At 39.2% G+C, this 18,874-nt stretch overlaps 1 protein-coding gene across 1 annotated transcript in view; it reads left to right on the top strand.

The window, feature by feature from the left end:
- The first annotated feature begins 5,423 nt into the window (after nucleotides 1-5,423).
- The window catches only part of KYNU (kynureninase), a 461,407-nt gene continuing 447,956 nt past the window's right edge, over nucleotides 5,424-18,874 (top strand). Inside the window, exon 1 of the mRNA XM_033945496.1 lies at nucleotides 5,424-5,469. The gene's annotated coding sequence lies outside the window, so the exon portion shown is untranslated. The remainder of the gene's footprint in view (nucleotides 5,470-18,874) is intronic.

Raw genomic sequence — 18,874 nt, 5'->3', positions numbered from 1 at the left:
TCGTTTCCCCTTAATATATCGAAAGAATGGCTTAAAGAATGTGCTGAGAGTTGAGTCAGTTCAGCATATGGCCACCAGGATGGTCGCAGGACTCAAGGACCTTCCGTATGAGAAACGGCTGGTCAAGTTACAGCTATACTCACTTGAGGAATGCAGAGAGAGAGGAGACATGATTGAGACGTTCAAATATGTCACGGGCCGTATCAAAGCAGAAGAAGATCTTTTTTTTCTTAAAGGACCCATGGTAACCAGAGGGCATCCGTTAAATCAGGGGAGAGAAATTCCATGGCGACACCAGAAAATATTTCTTCACCGAAAGGGTGGTTGATCGCTGGAATAATCTTCCACAACAGGTAATTGAGACCAGCAGCGTGCCAGACTTTAAGAAAAGATGGGATTGGCATGTGGGATCAATTCATGGGCGTAGTTAGAGGGTGGGTCATTGGTGTGGGCAGACTAGATGGGCCATGGCCCTTTTCTGCCATCATTTTCTATGTTTCTATGTTTCTATCTTGCTCCAGGTACTAAAAGCAATTGCCCAATATGGCTATGTTTCATCTACGGATGCTTCAGGGAAATTATACAATACCAATTAGTGTTAAAATGCAGTTTGTACCAACAGGTAGTATCAGCTTCATAAATCCACTGTTGATGATTAGAGAATTCCCAGTCCAACTACTGGGTAAAAATATGTATAAAAGTCCCCTAAAGTGTGGAATCACTCAACTAACAACAAAGAAAGGACTGCAGATGTTAGAAAAAAACTTTCAACCATGATGGCGTTCAGAACCTTGAGTTGGTGATGAAATCACAAACTGGGGACAAGCCCTTATAGGTGTTTCACTGCTCTATCATTGCACCATCTTTATTGGTAGAAAGATAAAACTTCTTCTCTTCACCCGTAATTACATCCTGGTTACCAGGAAGTGATGTGGGTGAAGAGAAGAAGTTTTAGTCTGTTCATTAATCCAGCAAACGGGGGTTCTCTGAAGAAGCCATCGGCGAAACGCGTTAGGACCCGCTGGACTGAGACTACTTCCTAAACACCTTTTCAAGTTAAGTTGAACCTTTTCAAGTATTCAAATTATTAAGAGTTGAAGATATCACCAATTATAGCTTTTTGTATCACAGTGAACATAGCCCTAAAAGTTTTTTAAAAGATATATAGGCATTGGTGGAATGAGGCATTATGACATCACAATCTGAGCTCTGGAATGTTGCTACTTATGATTTTAAAGTGTTTGAGGCTTGTGTAGATGAGGATGGAGCTTGCAGAACTGAGGTAGGGACAAGAAAAGAACTCACGGGGATAGGAAGGGAAAAATGAGTTCCGATGGGGACGGGGAAAAATTTGTCCCAATGTCATTCTCTAATATTGAGGCAAGACTATTTCCCTTTCTGTTTGCTCAAATGTAGATGAACCATGGTGTGGTTAGGACTGATAGGAAAATAAAATTAAATGTTTCCCTCTGGTATCAACACCTAAGACCACACGATAAGAGTATTAAATGAAAAACAACGTTGACCTTAGATTTACTATGTAGATTATACAAGCCACCTAGTGGTCAATGTTTATGCATGATTCTAGACTGAGAAAGCCAATGCAGTTAAGAATTTTTATGAGAAATTGTTTTACACATAGAATAGGAACTGATATTTATAGCACCATTGGAATAGTAGTCAAAGTAAAGGTTAAGGTGTATAGTGCCTTGTTATTGGAATGATATTGCATTGCTATAGCTGAAAAAATATACAGATTAGGACAACAGCTCTTTGAATACCTATAAAAGTAAAACATATACAAGGAAATAGAGGAAGCCAAATTTCTTCAATATATATAGAAATGTATGCATATTATCCTTTAAAGATATTCAATTTGCTATGGAAATAAATGTGAGTATAAAATCTGATTATGTCATTGCTTGCTTTTAGAAACAGAAAGTAGCTATGGAAAGAGAATCCACAACATTAGCCTGTAACCCTGGAGACCTGAGTATGCTAATTTAGTAGATGTGACATGAGAAAAACATGATAAAAGCCAGCTTTCTGTAAGTGACTGATGAGGGTGTGATACCTCATAGTCACAACCCTCTAGTACAAATGCTCTGGTATAATAAAAAGTTTAATTTATGGAAACATATCAGCCTTGTACTCTTTTTCCTCTATACATTGCTTGCAATATGTTGGCATAGGCATGAGGAGTCTCTTCCTAGGAGAGGAGACCCCCCCCCCCCCCAATTGCTGGTGGGTATTGTCCAGTCTCCTGTAATGGGACCTTAGCAGCCTGGTCTCGTTGCCACAAATTCATACATACAAACCTACAACTGATCTGAAAATATCATAAAGGTATATATTATATGATTTTGCTCACATATTCTACTCAACTATTCCCCAGGAATGTCAATGTGCACACTCTTTTTTCATGCACTTACTTTTTTAATGAACATATGATTGTGCATTTTTATAAGTGCCCTTTTCCTGCATGTAAATCATGTGGGCAGGCAGGATTAACCAATAGGCCAAATAGGCACGTGCCTAGGGCCCGATGAAGGAGGGCATCAACATTGTTTTTTCCAAACAGCGATGGGACCCTCCAGTATCGATCGGCAACGCGGGCCCCACCCCGATCGGCAACGCGACCCCCCCCCCCCCATCAATGGAAGTAAGATAAGCAAGCAACGTGGGTAAGAAAGGAAACGGGAACTGTAATTGTGCAAGCGGTGCTGCTTGCCCAAAGCTTCCCTCTGACGCAGTTTCCTATTTCCACCTGGGCACATGGTGGGGTGGGGAGGAGCACGGGGCCCAGTGTACTTGTGTGTCTAGGGGCCCTCGACGAATTAATCCTGCCCTACATGTGGGAAAAACTTATAAAATTACTTTCTGAAAAGCATGTAAACTTCTAGAGCAAGATTTCTCCAGTCTGCTATAATAAGAGAGTACTGTATATTGCCCTAATTGTTTTAGCCACTAGGGGCAGGAACAATTGTGGTTCCCTACTGTCCAATGACTACTAGACCATCAAATCTGGCATGATATACCTGAGGGGAGGCCTGCTATGACATGAGGGGTACCACCCTATGTAGTCCTAGAAGGAAACATCCTACGCTGACCAAAACTTTGAGAGTTCTTTCCACCATGATAAGTTATGGAAGGCATCACATTTTGAAATCCCCTGAGAAAGATCCAGAAGTGGATTGAAACACCCATACAAACAGAAGATGTTGGGAGTTTACAGCCTATCGCAGCGCTGTTTTTGGCAATGAGCCACATAAGATAAGCATTGCCTTTCGACATTTGAGTAGGTTCCTCCGATAATTATCATATTTTAGAAGGCATAAGGAGCCAGTGTTTAGGTGTTCTTCACAACAAAAAAACGTCATAGTAAGGTAGGGAGGAGGGGTGAGCACAAATGATTAAACAATAAAGATACAGGATAGGGGCCTGAATGATATCTAAATCATAAGAGGTCCTATGAACTGATCTTTTACCTTTTTATAATATGCTCACCTGTTCCACTCAGCATGCAGCATACTGTTCAAATGGGAGTTTTTGTTAGACTTCAAAAGTAAAAATATTTAAAAAGCTCTCAAATCGTTGCAGCAGTAAATTTTAATCAGCAGTTTTCAGCGTGTGTAAGATGTAAAGATTTTGGGAAAAATAGATTCATTATCATCCACTTTATTCTTCTCATGACATGAGGGGTGGCAGGAGGAGAAATTTTGCAGGGTGTGCGGGGGGGGGGGTTCGGAGCAGGGTTGGACATGTAGGGGACAATGAACATCCCCTTATGCGGGTCTCACCCAAATATTGGTCAGGATTTTCATAACTTTGCAGCCAGCACATGTCCAGTGAGAACTTGATATTCAATGACAATACCCAGACATAGCCTGGGATTGATAGGGAAATATGATAAAGTACCTGGATGTAAACACTTAGGCCCTCTTTTACAAAGGTGCGCTAAGCATTTTAGCACATGATTAGTGCGCACTAAATCAACGCGCGTGCTGAACGCTAACGCATCCATAAGATAACATGCACATGCTAGCGTTTACCGTGTGTTTAGTGTGTGCTAAAAAGCATAGCGCACCTTTGTAAAAGAGGGGGTTAGGATATAAGTGGTATATAAATAATAAAATAAATAGATAGCAACAAGTCAGCATAAGAAAAAATCTACCGAATATTGATTGATGGCATTTCCTGCCAAACTTTATACCAATGTGTGGATATTTTTATTTATTATATACCACTTAAATCCTAAGCGGTTTATATTCAGGTACTTTATCATATTTCCCTACCTGTCTCAGTGGGCTCAAACTCTATCTAGTGTACCTGGGGCAATGAGGGGATTAAGTGACTTGCCTAGGATCACAAGGAACAGTGTAGGATTTGAACCCACAACCTCAGAGTGCTGAGGCTGTAGCGCTAACCACTGTGCCACCGTAGCTCTAACCGCTGGTCAATGAAAAATCATATGCACCAAAGTGTTTCACATCTACAAAACCACCATCTGTTCAAGCCATTTTTAGCCACTGTAGTCAACTTTAAAGAAGAAAACACACTGATTGTGTTACTGAAGCTGATAATGATATTCAGATTTGTTTTGTCTCACACGCTCTTCAAGACAATGGAAAAAGCTCTATGCACAGACTCATTCAACTCTAGACTGATTTTTCTCACCTCCTTCTTTTGGAACTCCGTATCTATACCTGTACTGTTATTTGATAGCTGTTCATCTACTTGAGCTCTTCTCTTATTACCTTACCCTAATTGCACTTAACTCTGACCTTGTCATGATTCTATCTTACTTGTACTTGTATCCTCACCTCTTATGTACGGTCTTCTACTTAACTCCTGTTACCACATCTCACCCAATCCCACTAGAGGGTGCAGAAGAGCAGGCTTTCTCCCAGACAGGTGCACACGACCCTCTAAGAGCTATTCCACCAAACACCAGAGGGAGGAGAAGGAGAGCTCAGAAAACTTTCCCTTTACCTGGAAGTTTGTGGCATGGCAGCCAGCTCTTAAATGCTAAGGCAAACTGACACCAGGAACAGGGCCAGGACCTCTCAGGGCTGAGAGCCAAGGCTAATACGGAGCTGCCTGAGCCCATGGAGTTTGAGACCGCTGGAGAAGAGTTCCAGAACTCAGAGAGTCAATTGAGCCAACCCAAGGAGGTAGAAATGAGCTCTGACTTGTTAGGCCAGGAGCCACAAGACACGGACATTAACTATGGGAATTGCTCCATAAATGAATCATTTAATTTAAACGGTCATTTTTCTTAGCTATTTCTGGGCCAGAACCCCAGAGCCCTGCCCAGTAGTGTGTTTAGGTTCTATCTACTGGAGTCTCCATCGAAGCCCTCCCCAGCCCATCCTCAACTGAATGTTTTCAGCGTGTGTAAACACGAATGGTCCATCCAGTCTGCCCAACCATGCAAGTGAAAAGCTACCAGCTTTTTTTTTCCGTGACGTGAGTACAGTTTTGCTTTTGCTGTCGTTTGTTTGAAAGAAACATTTTTCTTTGATTGCCTGGCAACCTATGTAGTTTGCTGAAAAGACTATCTCCCTGCTTTACTAAGGTGCGCTATGCATTTTAGCGCACATTTAGCACGTGCAAATTATACACGCACGCAAACTCTAATGCGTCCATAGACTAACATGCACGTGTTAGCGAGGACTAATATTTAGCGCACCTTTGTAAAAGGAGCCCTTAGCAGTCCTTTTACTAAGGTGCAGTAGCCGTTTTAGCGCGCGCTAAATGCTAACATGTGCTAACGCATCCATAGGATATAATTGACGCATTAGCACGCGCTAATTTTTAGCACATGCAACAAAGATTCTTAGGAAGTTGGGGAGTTTGTGTTGCATTGTGGTGGGATTGTGGGCTTAGTGATCAAAGTGTTCCATCACAGAAACCCACAACTCTCTTCCCAGCGCAGGCACGCGCTGGAGAGCCAGAGTACAGCGCTAGGGAATGCCGTCGCTTGACTGTGAAGCACTTAGAGCAGGGTGTCAAAGTCCTTCCTCGAGGGCCGCAATCTAGTCGGGTGTTCAGGATTTCCCCAATGAATATGCACGAGATCTATTAGCATACGATGAAAGCAGTGCATGCAAATAGATCGCATGCATATTCATTGGGGAAATCCTGAACACCCGACTGGATTGCGGCCCTCGAGGGGGACTTTGACATCCCTGACTTAGAGAAAGAATCCAGCAAACTTTGAACGTTTACTTTGAAGGACAAATAACCAAACTGGAAAAGGGGACTTTGAAAGTCAGAACTTGACTGTGTGAAGCTTACCTTTTGGGAGTTGTGTTGTTTTTGGGGTTTTTTCTTATGCTAAAGAAACTGTGCCCCTACAAGTGGTGTGCCTTTTATAAGTAGTGTGCATAGCATTATGGGACACTATAACTGTTCTGTGTGGGCATACGCCCGAGAGCATTCTTTTTGGTATATTCTTTTACATTATTGACTATACTGATAAGTATTACTTGGGGAGCATCCTGACACACCAACCTGTTTTCTTTTTTCTGTGAAATGCTTTAAAGTTGAAAAGTGAAACCTTTTTGTTTGAACCGTGTTTACAATAAAGGTTTGTTTTCCCTGTTGAATGTCCCTGTGAGGTTGTCTGTGGGAATGACTTAAAAGATGACTCTCAGGTCTCCAGTGTAACCCTAAGCTAGATGAGGGTTCAACATTTGATTCTTGTCACATGCTACTCAGAGGACTACTTGCCTGGGGGGGTGACAGTCATAAGTTACAGGGGAATATTTTTAAAACCAATGGGAGGAAATATTTTTTTCACTCAGAAAAAGCTCTGGAATGCATTGCCAGATAATGTGGTAAAAAAGGTTAACACAGCTGGTTTTAAAAAATGTTTGGACAAGTTCCTGGAGGAAAAGTCTAGTCTGCAATTGAGACAGACATGGGGGAAGCCACTGCTTGTCCTGGATTGGTAGCATGGAATGCTGCTACTATTTGGGTTTTTGCCAGGTACTTGTGGTCTGGATTGGCCAATGTGAAAGCAGGATACTGGGCTAGATGGACCATTAGTCTGACCCAGAATGGCTATTCTTTTGTTTTTATGTTATAATGCCCTTGTATTGTTCCTGGTGCAACTGCACCTCGACTACTGTGTACAATTCTAGTCACCTAATCTCAAAAAATATATCACTGAATTAGAAAAGGTACAAAGAAGGGCAACAAAATGTGGTAAAGTGGATAGGACAACTTCTCTATGAGGAAAGGCTAAAGTGGCTAGGGCTCTTTAGCCTGGAGTTGAGAAAGCTAAGGGGAGATAGGATAGAAATCTATAAAATACAGAATGGAGTGTAACAAGTACCGTAGATGTGACTCGCTTGTTTATTCTTTAAAAAACAAAACAAAACTAGGACTAGGGGGCTTGCAACGAATCGAATGATTACGTGATTAAAAAAAAAAAAACCAACAGTGAAAATATTTCTTCACTGAAGCTGTAATTAAACTCTAGGATTCATTGCCAGAGAATGTGGAGAAAGGAGTTAACTTAGAAAAAATTTTTGGATAACTTCATTAAAAAGTCCATATGTTTTATTTATTTATTCAATTTTCTATACAGTTACATAGTAACATAGTAACATAACATAATAGATGACGGCAGATAAAGACCCTAAAGGTCCATCCAGTCTTGTCCAACTTGATTCAATTTAAATTTTTAAAAAATTTTTCCATCTTAGCTATTTCTGGGCAAGAATTCAAAGCTCTACCAGAGTCTACCCGGTACTGTGTTTGGGATTCAACTGCCAAAATCTCCGTCAAAACAACCTACTCCAGCCCATCTACACCCTCTCAGCCATTGAAGCCCTCCCCAGCCCATCCTCCTCCAAACAACCAGATACAGACACAGACCGTGCAAGTCTGCCCAGTACTGGCCTTAATTCAATATTTAATATTATTTTTCTGATTCTAAATCCTCTGTGTTCATCCCACGCTTCTTTGAACTCCGTCACCGTTTTCCTCTCCACCACCACTCTCGGGAACGCATTCCAGGTATCCACCACCCTCTCCGTAAAGTAGAATTTCCTAACATTGCTCTTGAATCTACCACCCCTCAACCTCAAATTATGTCCTCTGGTTTTACCATTTCCCTTTCTCTGGTTACAGTTCTCCCAATGAGCTCACAATCTATCTAATGTACTTGGGGCAATGGGAGGATTAAGTGACTTGCCCAGGGTCATAAGGAGAAGTGTGGGTTTGAACCCACAACCTCAGGGTGCTAAAGCTGCAGCTTTTCACCACTGTGCCATACTCTCCCACTCATTGTCAAGAGGAACTTGGGAAAATTCACAGCTTATTTCTAGGATAAGCAGCATAAAATATGTTTTACTCTTTTGGGATCTTGCCAGGTACTTGGGACCTGAGCTGGCCACTGTTGAAAACATGATATTGGGTTTGATGTACCTTTGGTCTGTCCCAGTATGACAATTCATATGTTTTTATGTGAACAAAGTGTAGGATAATCAAACCATTGTGACATCACTGATGAGTTTGGCTCTTAGGCATGGGGCATTATGACCTCACAATCTCAGCTCTGGAATGTTGCTGCTCTGGGTTTCTGGACCTGGATTGGCCACTGTTGGAAACAGGGCTTGATGGACCTTCAGTCTGTCCCAGTATGGCAATACTTATGTTCTTAACTGATATTCAGTATTAAGCTCTGGATGTGGCTGACAAATGTGGGGTTGATTACAAGGAGTTGGGGAATCGAATGCATGGTCAGATTGCATGCATCACTGCTACATTTAAAAATAAGGGCTTGGCAGCATCATAAATCCTGAAGAAAGGACTTTCTAAGGACTTTGTTTTACAAAGCTGTGGGATCAAGTGCCACGTGGCAAATGCTCTGACTCCCATTCAATCCTTATAGGCATTGGAACATTTACTGCATTGGCCCGCACTATCTGGCTAGTTCAGTACTAATTACCTGCATCCTGTTTAATTTTGAATATTGCCACACTGGAAATGGGGTGGGGTAGTTGACTGAGCAAATAGTTGTCAGTGCAGTACTTGAAATTTGTTAATAAAGATTGTTGACATTCATTTACATTTTGAAGATGAGTTATTTGGTTATGTCGGCGGGTAATGAGTGTCAATGTTATGATGTACAGGCTTGTTTTGACCATAATTTACGCCATTGCTTAGAAGAAAGTACAGTGGCTAGTTCACGCCTCCTATTTTGTTAAAGTGGGTCAATTAGATTTGTTTGAGTGGTACTCAGTAGACTATAGAATCAAGACCCAGTGCCAGAAACTGTCACTGTTTTCAGGTCAATATCTTACTATGCCTATATTTCCTTCGTATTAATAGGTTTGATATTGTAATATAAAATAGCCTGCTGCAATTAAGAGTAGGGAAAAATTGTGTTATGTAGCCATTGAAATTCAGCCTTAAGCTCTGGAGTGGTTTTACAACTGTTCTCAATGACAAGATGACCAGTTGTCCATAAATTTTATTTTTGCCTACTCTGCCAATTAACCGGCTTCTTATCAATATGTTATTGCTCTTCCAGAGAGGATATTTTAGATTCACACAGTTATTAGAATTGCAGACATGTTCCAATGATTGAAAAGCTGTTAATCTGGCTGTCAATACTTGCCATGTACTTAATGTAAAGACAAACCTGGAAATTTACCCTCTCCTTTGCAAGGCCGTGCTAGCGTTTTTAGCTCCGGCCGTGGCAGTAATGGCTTGGACGCTCATAGGAATTCTATGAGTGTCGGAACTGTTACCTCGGCGGCCGGCGCTAAAAAGGCTAGCATGGCTTTGTAAAGGAGGGTGTTAGAAAGAGAGCAGCAGGGGTGGAACAAGCGCTAGAGGTTTAAGGGATCCTTTTTACTAAAAGGCAGTAAGCACTTGCACGTCCTTACCACCGCCTAAAAGGGCTTACCATAGGGCGTGCTTAGGTCATCCTGTGGTAAATTCTGGATTAGCACACACATGCCATATGGCAAAAAATTATTTTTCTTTTTACTTTGGAGGTCATTCTCTTCTTATCTCAAGATTAAAAGACTGCCGCATTTCAGGTTCAGCACTTTCCTGGTTCTTATCTTACTTTCAGAAACGCAGCTCTAAAGTCTGGGTAAAAAACGAAATTTCCTCAACTATATTTCAAACTTTCGGAGTGCCACAAGGTTCAATATTATCACCTTTATTATTCAATGTATTCCTCTCCCCTCTCCTTACATTAGCTCAATCGATAGGATTCACCATTTTTGCCTATGCAGACGATATTCAACTTCTTCACCCTATTAATATCACTAACACCTCTGATATAAAAGACATAAATAATAAACTGGATAACATAAACGAATGGCTATACACAAATAAACTTTCACTTAACATTGACAAATCTTGTGGGCTACTACTCCCGATCAAAAAATCTGAATCACTACCAGGAACTATCTCTATCAAATCTGTCCCACTACACATGGAAACTAAAATTAAAATACTTGGCGTTATCATTGACAGAGATCTCTCTTTCCACGAACATATTAGCTCCGTAGTAAAAGTCTGCTTCTATAAACTTCGCATCATCTGATCATTAATATCCATTCTGAATACTGACTCTATTACTATATTAACTCACTCTTTAGTAATTTCTCACTTAGACTACTGCAACTCGCTCCTCAATGGTCTTCCACAAAAAGAATTACGACGCCTTCAACTCATACAAAATACCGCAATAAAACTTATCTACAAAAAAACCAAATATGATCATGTCACTCCTCTCTTAAAGGAAGCCCACTGGCTTCCAATTTCTTATCGTATCACTTACAAAATTATCCTACTCACTTTCAAAATCAAACTCTTACATCAACCTACATTCCTCGATAAACTTCTTATTCCTCAAAGTTCCACTCGTACATTAAGATCATCTGACCAAAAACTTCTTTATATTCCATCTCTTAAAGACTTTTATTATACACGCAAAACAAACTTCGCTATAACAGCCCCTACCTTATGGAACTCACTCCCACAATACCTCCGCGACGAACAACAACTAGTCAAATTCAAGATCAATCTAAAGACTTTCTTATTTCGAGATGCTTTTAATTAAACCTAAAAGCATCTTCTCTCTCTTCCTTCGGTCAGCAAACTTCCATTATCTTAAGGTTCCCCTCCCTTTTGTTCAATCCTCCCCCCCACTCTTTCCTTTTCATCTATACAATGTAACTTTTTCCCCTTCCGCTGTTACTGCCCTCACACTCCAGTTCGTCAAGTCTTTGTCATTTATGTTTAACTTAAGACATCTTTTTACACATACTGCTACTTTTAATACTTTTTTATTATAATTTTATTGTAAACCGGCCAGACAATTGTTTGATGGTCGGGATATTAAAAACCAATAAACTTGGAAACTTGGAAACTTAGGTGTCATTTCTGGGGCACAGAGCAAGTGTGTCTGCAATAATCAGTTAGCACAGGTATATTTCCGTGCATTAACTGATTAGCGTGTGAGCCCTATGACATACAAACTGCGTAAGTGGCTAAAAAGTACGTAGGTGGCTGTAATGGCTCACTAGTTCATCTGTTTTATTGGCCACATACTACTGGCAGCATGGCCGTCAATACAAAAACTGACCACTTTACTGAGGCATTAAAAAAATGGCCTTAGCCCACAAGGATGCACCGAGGCCGGTTTAAAGGGTCCCTTGGTCTGTTGATCAAATTTTTGTTATTCAAAACTCCTCTGATTGTACGTGAAAGACAATCGCTGGCTTTTACAAAGCTGTGGTGCAGGTTTCTACCACGGGCTCTTGAGGTAAATGCTTCGACGCTCGTAGAATTCCTGTGAGCGTTGGAGCATTTGCCACAGCGGCAACCTCTAACGCAGCTTTGTAAGAAGAGCCCAATGAGATAGTTCTGAAAAATCAGGGAAATTTGACACTTCCCTTTGCCTTAAATGCCTTCAACTTTGTTTTGTCTACGCCAGGACAGTTATCTCACCTTCCCCTCTCCCAGAGAAAAGTGAATAGAGGTGCTTCCAATGTTCTTTTAATGCTATCTGGAATGAGAAAAGCCATCGTGGACAGAATGTAATTTATCTTGGAAGTAGCTATCATCTTTATGGCATCCAATCATCCCCACAACGAGAGGCAAGATGAATTCCATTTAATTTTACCTTGTTTCCTTTGTGTGCAAGATGCCAAGTTTCTTGACAACAGAATTATTTAACAGTGGAACAGGTGGGCTGGTAAATAGTGCAGGCAGTACAGGTGGCAAAAGGGGAGAAAATAGAGCTGGGGCATGTAAAGTGGAAGGGTCTACGGAAACGTGTTAAGTTGAAACATCCATAAATTTCATTTGCAATTTTGTTCTTTTAGGGGTGTGGTTATAACGGGGCTTCCTTTCTGATGTAATATTTGTTATGCATTCCTCTTGATATTTTTGTAAAAAAGAGGTGCAACAATTATACATTCAAAAATTAAATAAACGGCACTTACATACATGCTAATTACTGAATCAATTTACCCATCCCTCCCCCTCCCTCCCTCCCATCCTGGATGTGTGTGGAAACCAGTAAAAATAAGATTGGTGGTTAAATTCTGAATCATTAAGGTGTTTAACAAATGAATCCAAAGGACTCCAAATTTCTTTAGAATTCTTGATTTTCCCTGACTGCTCTGCTAACATTCTTTCATAACGGTAATATAAACGTGAAGGTGCATAATAAAAAAAAATGTCTAAGTTCCCTTTTGGCCTAAGGCCCTAAACGTTAAAAAACGTCCAAAAGGAGTTTTTTTTAAAAAAAATAATGGCCTGCCTCTACATTCAGCTGTTTAAACACCCAGACTACCACTACGTCTACACTAACAACATACAGTCAACCAAAAAAAAAAAAAAGCGTAAGTCCCAAACGTCCAACAAGAGCTTTTAGGAGGAGCCAGTCCTTCGCCTAAAAGCTGGATTCTGTAACCGGTATCTGTCAAAAAGAATGCCGGTTAAAAATCCACCTTTCCCCAGTCTGTCACTTTGGAGCCCATACCAACAGTACTCTGTTTATGTACTAAATGACTGCATGGAACACACCATCTAGCGCTCTCCTTCTATCCAATTATCTAGTCACCCAGTCAAATAAATTGATCAGATTTGCCTGACAAGACTTGTCTCTAATGAATCCATGCTTCCTCGGGTCCTGTAATCCGCTGGATTCCAGAAACTTCACTATTCTCTGTTTTAAAAATGTTTCCATTAATTTACTTACCACAGAAGTCAGAATTACGGGCCTGTAGTTCCCGACCTCTTCCTTACTTTCACTGTTGTGGAGCAGGGCCACATCCGACCGTCTTCATTCCTTTGGTACCACTCTTGACTCTAGAGAAGCATTGAAAAGGTCTGGGGTTTTTTTGTTACATACAATTTTTGGGACCCCCAGTTCGGTTACAAAAGTTGGACAGTTCAAAGTCTAATAGATGCTGGCATTGTCATCTTGAAGTAGGGACATTGGATCATTTGTTGTTTTATTGTCCCTTGATACTCACGTTTTGGAAATCAATATGGGGACATATTAATATGATACTGGTCATATGTGGGACATTGTTGAAAGCTAGAAATCCATTAGACAGGTATAAAAGCAGACTTCTTATAATTATGACAGGGGTTGCCATACAAATGATCACCAGGAATAGGAAGAACTGGGACAGGCTAAATTTTTCCTTTTGGTGGGGAACTTTGTTATGAATATGAAAAAATGAATTTGGAAATATTGGGACATAATAAAGTATTTAAAACAACATGGGGTCCATTAGCGGAATTTGTCAAATCAGATTAATTGTACAAGCTTTTAATTCCTATTTGTTTTTCGCACGCATCCAGGGAGGGTGGGAGGGAGGGGGGATATTTTTGGTATCTGATTGGATCTAAGTGCTGCTCTTTGTATTACTTCTTTGTAAAATTTTTGAACTTTCTGAAAACAAAGAAACTCCATACTATAATGATTATTAAGGTTCTTGGGTCACCAGGCCGCCCAGTGGTATAAAATATTAAGTGGATTTACTAAAAAGAAATTAAAAACTGGTTTAAGAGATATTTGGAGCATTGAGATTAAGCATGAAATTACTGCATCTCAATGGCCACGAATTTGGTCTTGGAGGATGAAATGTACGGTGTCTGCATCTATGAGACAAACTTGTTTTTTTCTGTTACATAGAGCATTATGGACCCCTGTTAGGTTGCAAAAATTAGATAGTTCTTTGTCTAATAGATGCTGGCATTGTCATCTAGAAGTAGGAACTTTAGATCATTTATTGTTTCATTGCCCATATATTATGAATTTTTGGAAATCAATTTGGGACCAAATTAATAATTTATTAGATAACCCAGTGGCATTATCCTATGATACTGTGATATTTGGTATGGAAATGAGAGCAAAAAGTCAGATTTCTGCTAACAACAATAAATTATTACTAATAATGACTGGGGTTGCCATTCAGCAAATTACATATAATTGGAAGGATATAAATTATAACTTTTGGTGGAATTCTTTATGCCATATCTATAAAATGGAAAGATTTATTGCTTTACAAAGGGGATACTTTAAGAAATTTCAGGATGTGTGGAAACCATTAACAAAATATTGTAAGGATTAAGTAAAATTATTTCCCTTTTAATTATCAGTTCAGGATATAGGGAGGGGGGTATTTTTCTTATTACATATCTATATATATAAAATCGGAGGTATGTATGTGTGTATGTATGTGTGTGTGTATGTGCCGCGATCACGCAAAAACGGCTTGACCGATTTGAACGAAACTTAGTATGCAGATCCCTCACTACCTGGGATGATATGTTCTGGGGGTCTCGCGGCCCACCTGCACACGTGGGCGGAGCTACAAACAGAAAATCAGATTTCACCCATTCATGTCAATGGAAAAAATGTAAAAAGCTGCCATTCTCACAGTAATTCAAAAACGGCTTGACCGATTTGAACGAAACTTGGTATGCAGATCCCTCACTACCTGGGGTGATATGTTCTGGGGGTCTCACGGCCCACCTGCACACGTGGGCGGAGCTACAAACATAAAATCAGATTTCACCCATTCATGTCAATGGAAAAAATGTAAAAAGCTGCCATTCTCACTGTAATTCAAAAACGGCTTGACCGATTTGAACGAAACTTGGTATGCAGATCCCTCACTACCTGGGGTGATATGTTCTGGGGGTCTCGAGGCCCACAACTCTATGTTGCTTGCTCAAGGCTGGGTTCACCCAAGAATTTATATGTTCTTGCTCCAGGAGGTGAAACTAAAAATGTTGTTTATAATCACGTTTTGCGTTAGTTGTATTGTATTCATTTTGTCAAATATTTCACATTATAATTTGAATATTGTACTTTTTATTAAGCTGTAAAAAAATAATTTCATTCACCACTATAAAGTATCTTTATTTGAATCCCTTTACAGTGTTATTGCTATAATTAAATACCCGTGCAATGCCGGGGCATCAGCTAGTATTATATAATAATGGAAGATATGGATGGGAGGGATGGGAAAGGGGAAGGGATAAAATTTATATAATGTAACAATGATTGTTTATAAGTGATATATTTATTGTTACTGTGAATGAATATATTTTACACTTAATGTAATTTTGAAAATGAATAAAGAATATAAAAAAAATAAAATAAAATTTTTGAACTTTGTATTTAAATTGAAAATCAATAAAGAATTACAGAAAAAAAGAAAAGGTCAGCCAACAGAGTCCCAGAACTTTCTGAAGTTTCTTAAGACCCTTGAATGCACACCATCTGGCTCCATTATTTTGTCCGCCTTTAGTTTATCTATAGCTCTTCACAACCACAATCATCTGAAAATCAATCATGGTCTACCACTACTCCATCCCTATTTGTCTTTGTCTTCTGCAGTCCTGCTCCCAGCCTTTCAGCTGTGAACACAGAATTATTTGTTAAGCAATTCAGTCTTATCTTTGTCAGCTTCTTCCTATTTTTCCCCTCTTCTTTTGAGTCTTACACTGCCATTAAAACATATCTTGTCCCTCCCTGTTCTACAAGGCTGGATATTTTTTTCTTCCGCTTAAATCCTTGCTTTCCTGACTACTTGACAAACTTCTCTTAAGTTGTCCAGATATTTTTGCCTGTCGTCTTCTTTCTGCAATCTTTTATAGTTTATGAAAGCTAACCTCTTTTTCTTTATCTTCTCATCTATTACTTCTGAGAGCCAAAGCGGCCTTCTTTTCTTCTTACTTTTCTTAATTTCCTTACAAAATGGTTTGTTGCCCTTACAATAGCTCCTTTCTTTTTGGTCTACTGCATTCCTACTTCTTCCAGATGTTCCCATCCCGACAACTCATTGACCTAATTCCCCATCTGAGCAAAGTTAGGCCCTCTTTTACAAAGATGCGCTAAGCATTTTAGCGCGGATTTAGCGTGCGCTAAATCAAGGTGTGCGCTGACCGCTAACGTGTCCATAAGATAACATACACATGTTAGCGTTTAGCGCACGCTAAAAAGCTTAGCGCACCTTTGTAAAAGAGAGGATTCGTTTTCTTTTTCTTTTTTTAAGTAGAACCTTTACTTTTAAATGAACCCTCTCTACACCTGTCCTAATATTAAACCACTCTGTGTGATGATAATAATAATAATAATAGTTTATTTTTGTATACCGCCACACCATCAATTCTTGGCGGTTTACACAATAAATTACAAAGTATTTAAAATACAGAGCCAGATAACAGTGTCTTATAAAAGGAAATAACACAATTCAATAAAAGATACTAACTGACAAAGTACGACCCTAACTCATTCAAACAAAGTATGCAAAATACAGATTATTTATACTAAAATAGATGAGCTTCTGTAAGCCTTATTCTATAAAAATAATAAAAATCCATTTATCAAATTGATATTGATGACTATTAAGTATTGTACTGTTTAAATAGATAGATCTTAAAATCTTTCCGAAATTGCTGATAAGTGAGGGCTGGAGTAATAAGAACATTCAAGCATGTGTTCATTATTCCTGTTTGAAACGCCAGAGTCCTATCTAAAAATTTCTTAAAACGGCATGCTTTCGCTGAAGGAAAATAAACACAGACAGTTCTACATGTATTTTTTTTACATATAAAAAATCTAAAATGAGCAACAAGATAAGATGGGGCCAACCCAAATAAGACTTTGTTGCAAATACATCCAAATTTAAATAACACTCTAGCCTCAAACGGCAACCAGTGGAGCCTTTGATAATATGAGCTGATATGATCATGGTTTTTTAGATTAAAAATCAAATGAATTGCTGTGTTTTGAATTAATCTTAATCTACTAGTTGTTTTTTATGAGCACCCAAATAAACAACATTACAGTAATCCAGCATTGAAAGAATTGATGTTTGAACCAGTATTTTAAATGATATAAAATCAAAATATTTTCTAATGGTACGCAACTTCCAAAGAGTGATGAAACATCTTTTGACCAGTAAATCTGTATGAGCCTTAAATGATAAAATACGATCCAAAGTAACTCCTAATATTTTTAAAGTAGGAACTATTGGATAAGTTTGACCGTTTACCGTAAGCATCGTTTCCGTAAGCTTATCATTAGGGCTAGCTAGAAAAAACTTTGATTATTCTGGGTTGAATTTCAATCTGAAACTAGAAGTCCAAAATTCCACTTTTGTAAGAATGAAGGAAATCTGATTTTAAATTCTGGTGTAAATGCAGTTAAAGGAATTAGTATTGAAATATCATCTGCATAAATGAAAAATTTTACATGTAGACTATAGAGAAAATGACCCAGTGGAGCTAAATAAATATTAAAGAGAGTTGGCGAAAGTGGTGATCCCTGAGGAACCCCACTTTCGTTTACCCACCAGGTGGACAACTGACCAGCACTAACAACCTGATATGACCTATTTTTTTAGAAAACCTTGGAAGCAATCCCATACCTTTCCCGAGATTCCAATCTAATCCAAACATGATAGTACAATGTCATGGTCAACCAAGTCGAAAGCACTGCTCAAGTCCAGTTGTAAAATTATTGCACTTGAGCCCGCTTTAAACAAGGTATGGATGCCAGATGATCACCCACCATAACATCAGAAACACTTTTCCAATTTGAAGGGACTAACCCTTTCTTTTACTAAGACACATTAACCAATTAGAGTGCGCTGAACGCTAACACGTCCATAGACTAACATGCACGCGTTAGCGTTTAGCGTGCACTACATTGATTAGCACGCACTAATCAGTTAGCGCACTTTAGTAAAAGAAGGCCTAAGTCCTGTATGGCTCCATCCTGCTTGGGTTCCATTACCAGCTGCTGGAACAGTTTTCCTTGTAGACAATCCAGGATATCCCTATTTCTAGGATACCCAACAGTAGGGATACCCCAATCAACATTCCATCTTGTACTTTCTGTTAGTCTTCAAATTAGAATACTGTTTCAAAAGATAATAAATGTGTAAATGAATAAGCAAAATTACTTAAGTAATAATGTTGATTTCACCTAAATTACCTCACTCATATCCCTCATAAATAAGCTCCTGTCTCCATTTGGCAATAATGAATTGTATAAATAATAGCGCATGCATAATTTAAGTCCTTTTACCTAAAGCAAATGTTACAACCTTGTGTCAGCTCTAATTCTCTTGTGTTGCCCAGCATGAATTTTATTAGTCTTTGTTTTTTGGGGGAGTTTGACACGCTGAAGTGATGCAAGATTTATTGCCAGATAGTAAATATTTCCTTTGATGTATTCTGTGGTGCAGTGAAAGTTAGAAGTCAGCTATTCATAGGTTGACCGAGTCGTTTGATTACAATTGATGAAAATATAAATACTTCAGAATCGATGCTACTCTTACATCAATGCATTTAATTAAGACTT

Source organism: Geotrypetes seraphini, chromosome 5, assembly GCF_902459505.1.
Source record: "Geotrypetes seraphini chromosome 5, aGeoSer1.1, whole genome shotgun sequence".
NCBI lineage: Eukaryota > Metazoa > Chordata > Amphibia > Gymnophiona > Dermophiidae > Geotrypetes > Geotrypetes seraphini.
Note: the sequence above shows the minus strand (reverse complement) of the source record. Positions and strands in the feature narration are given on the sequence as shown.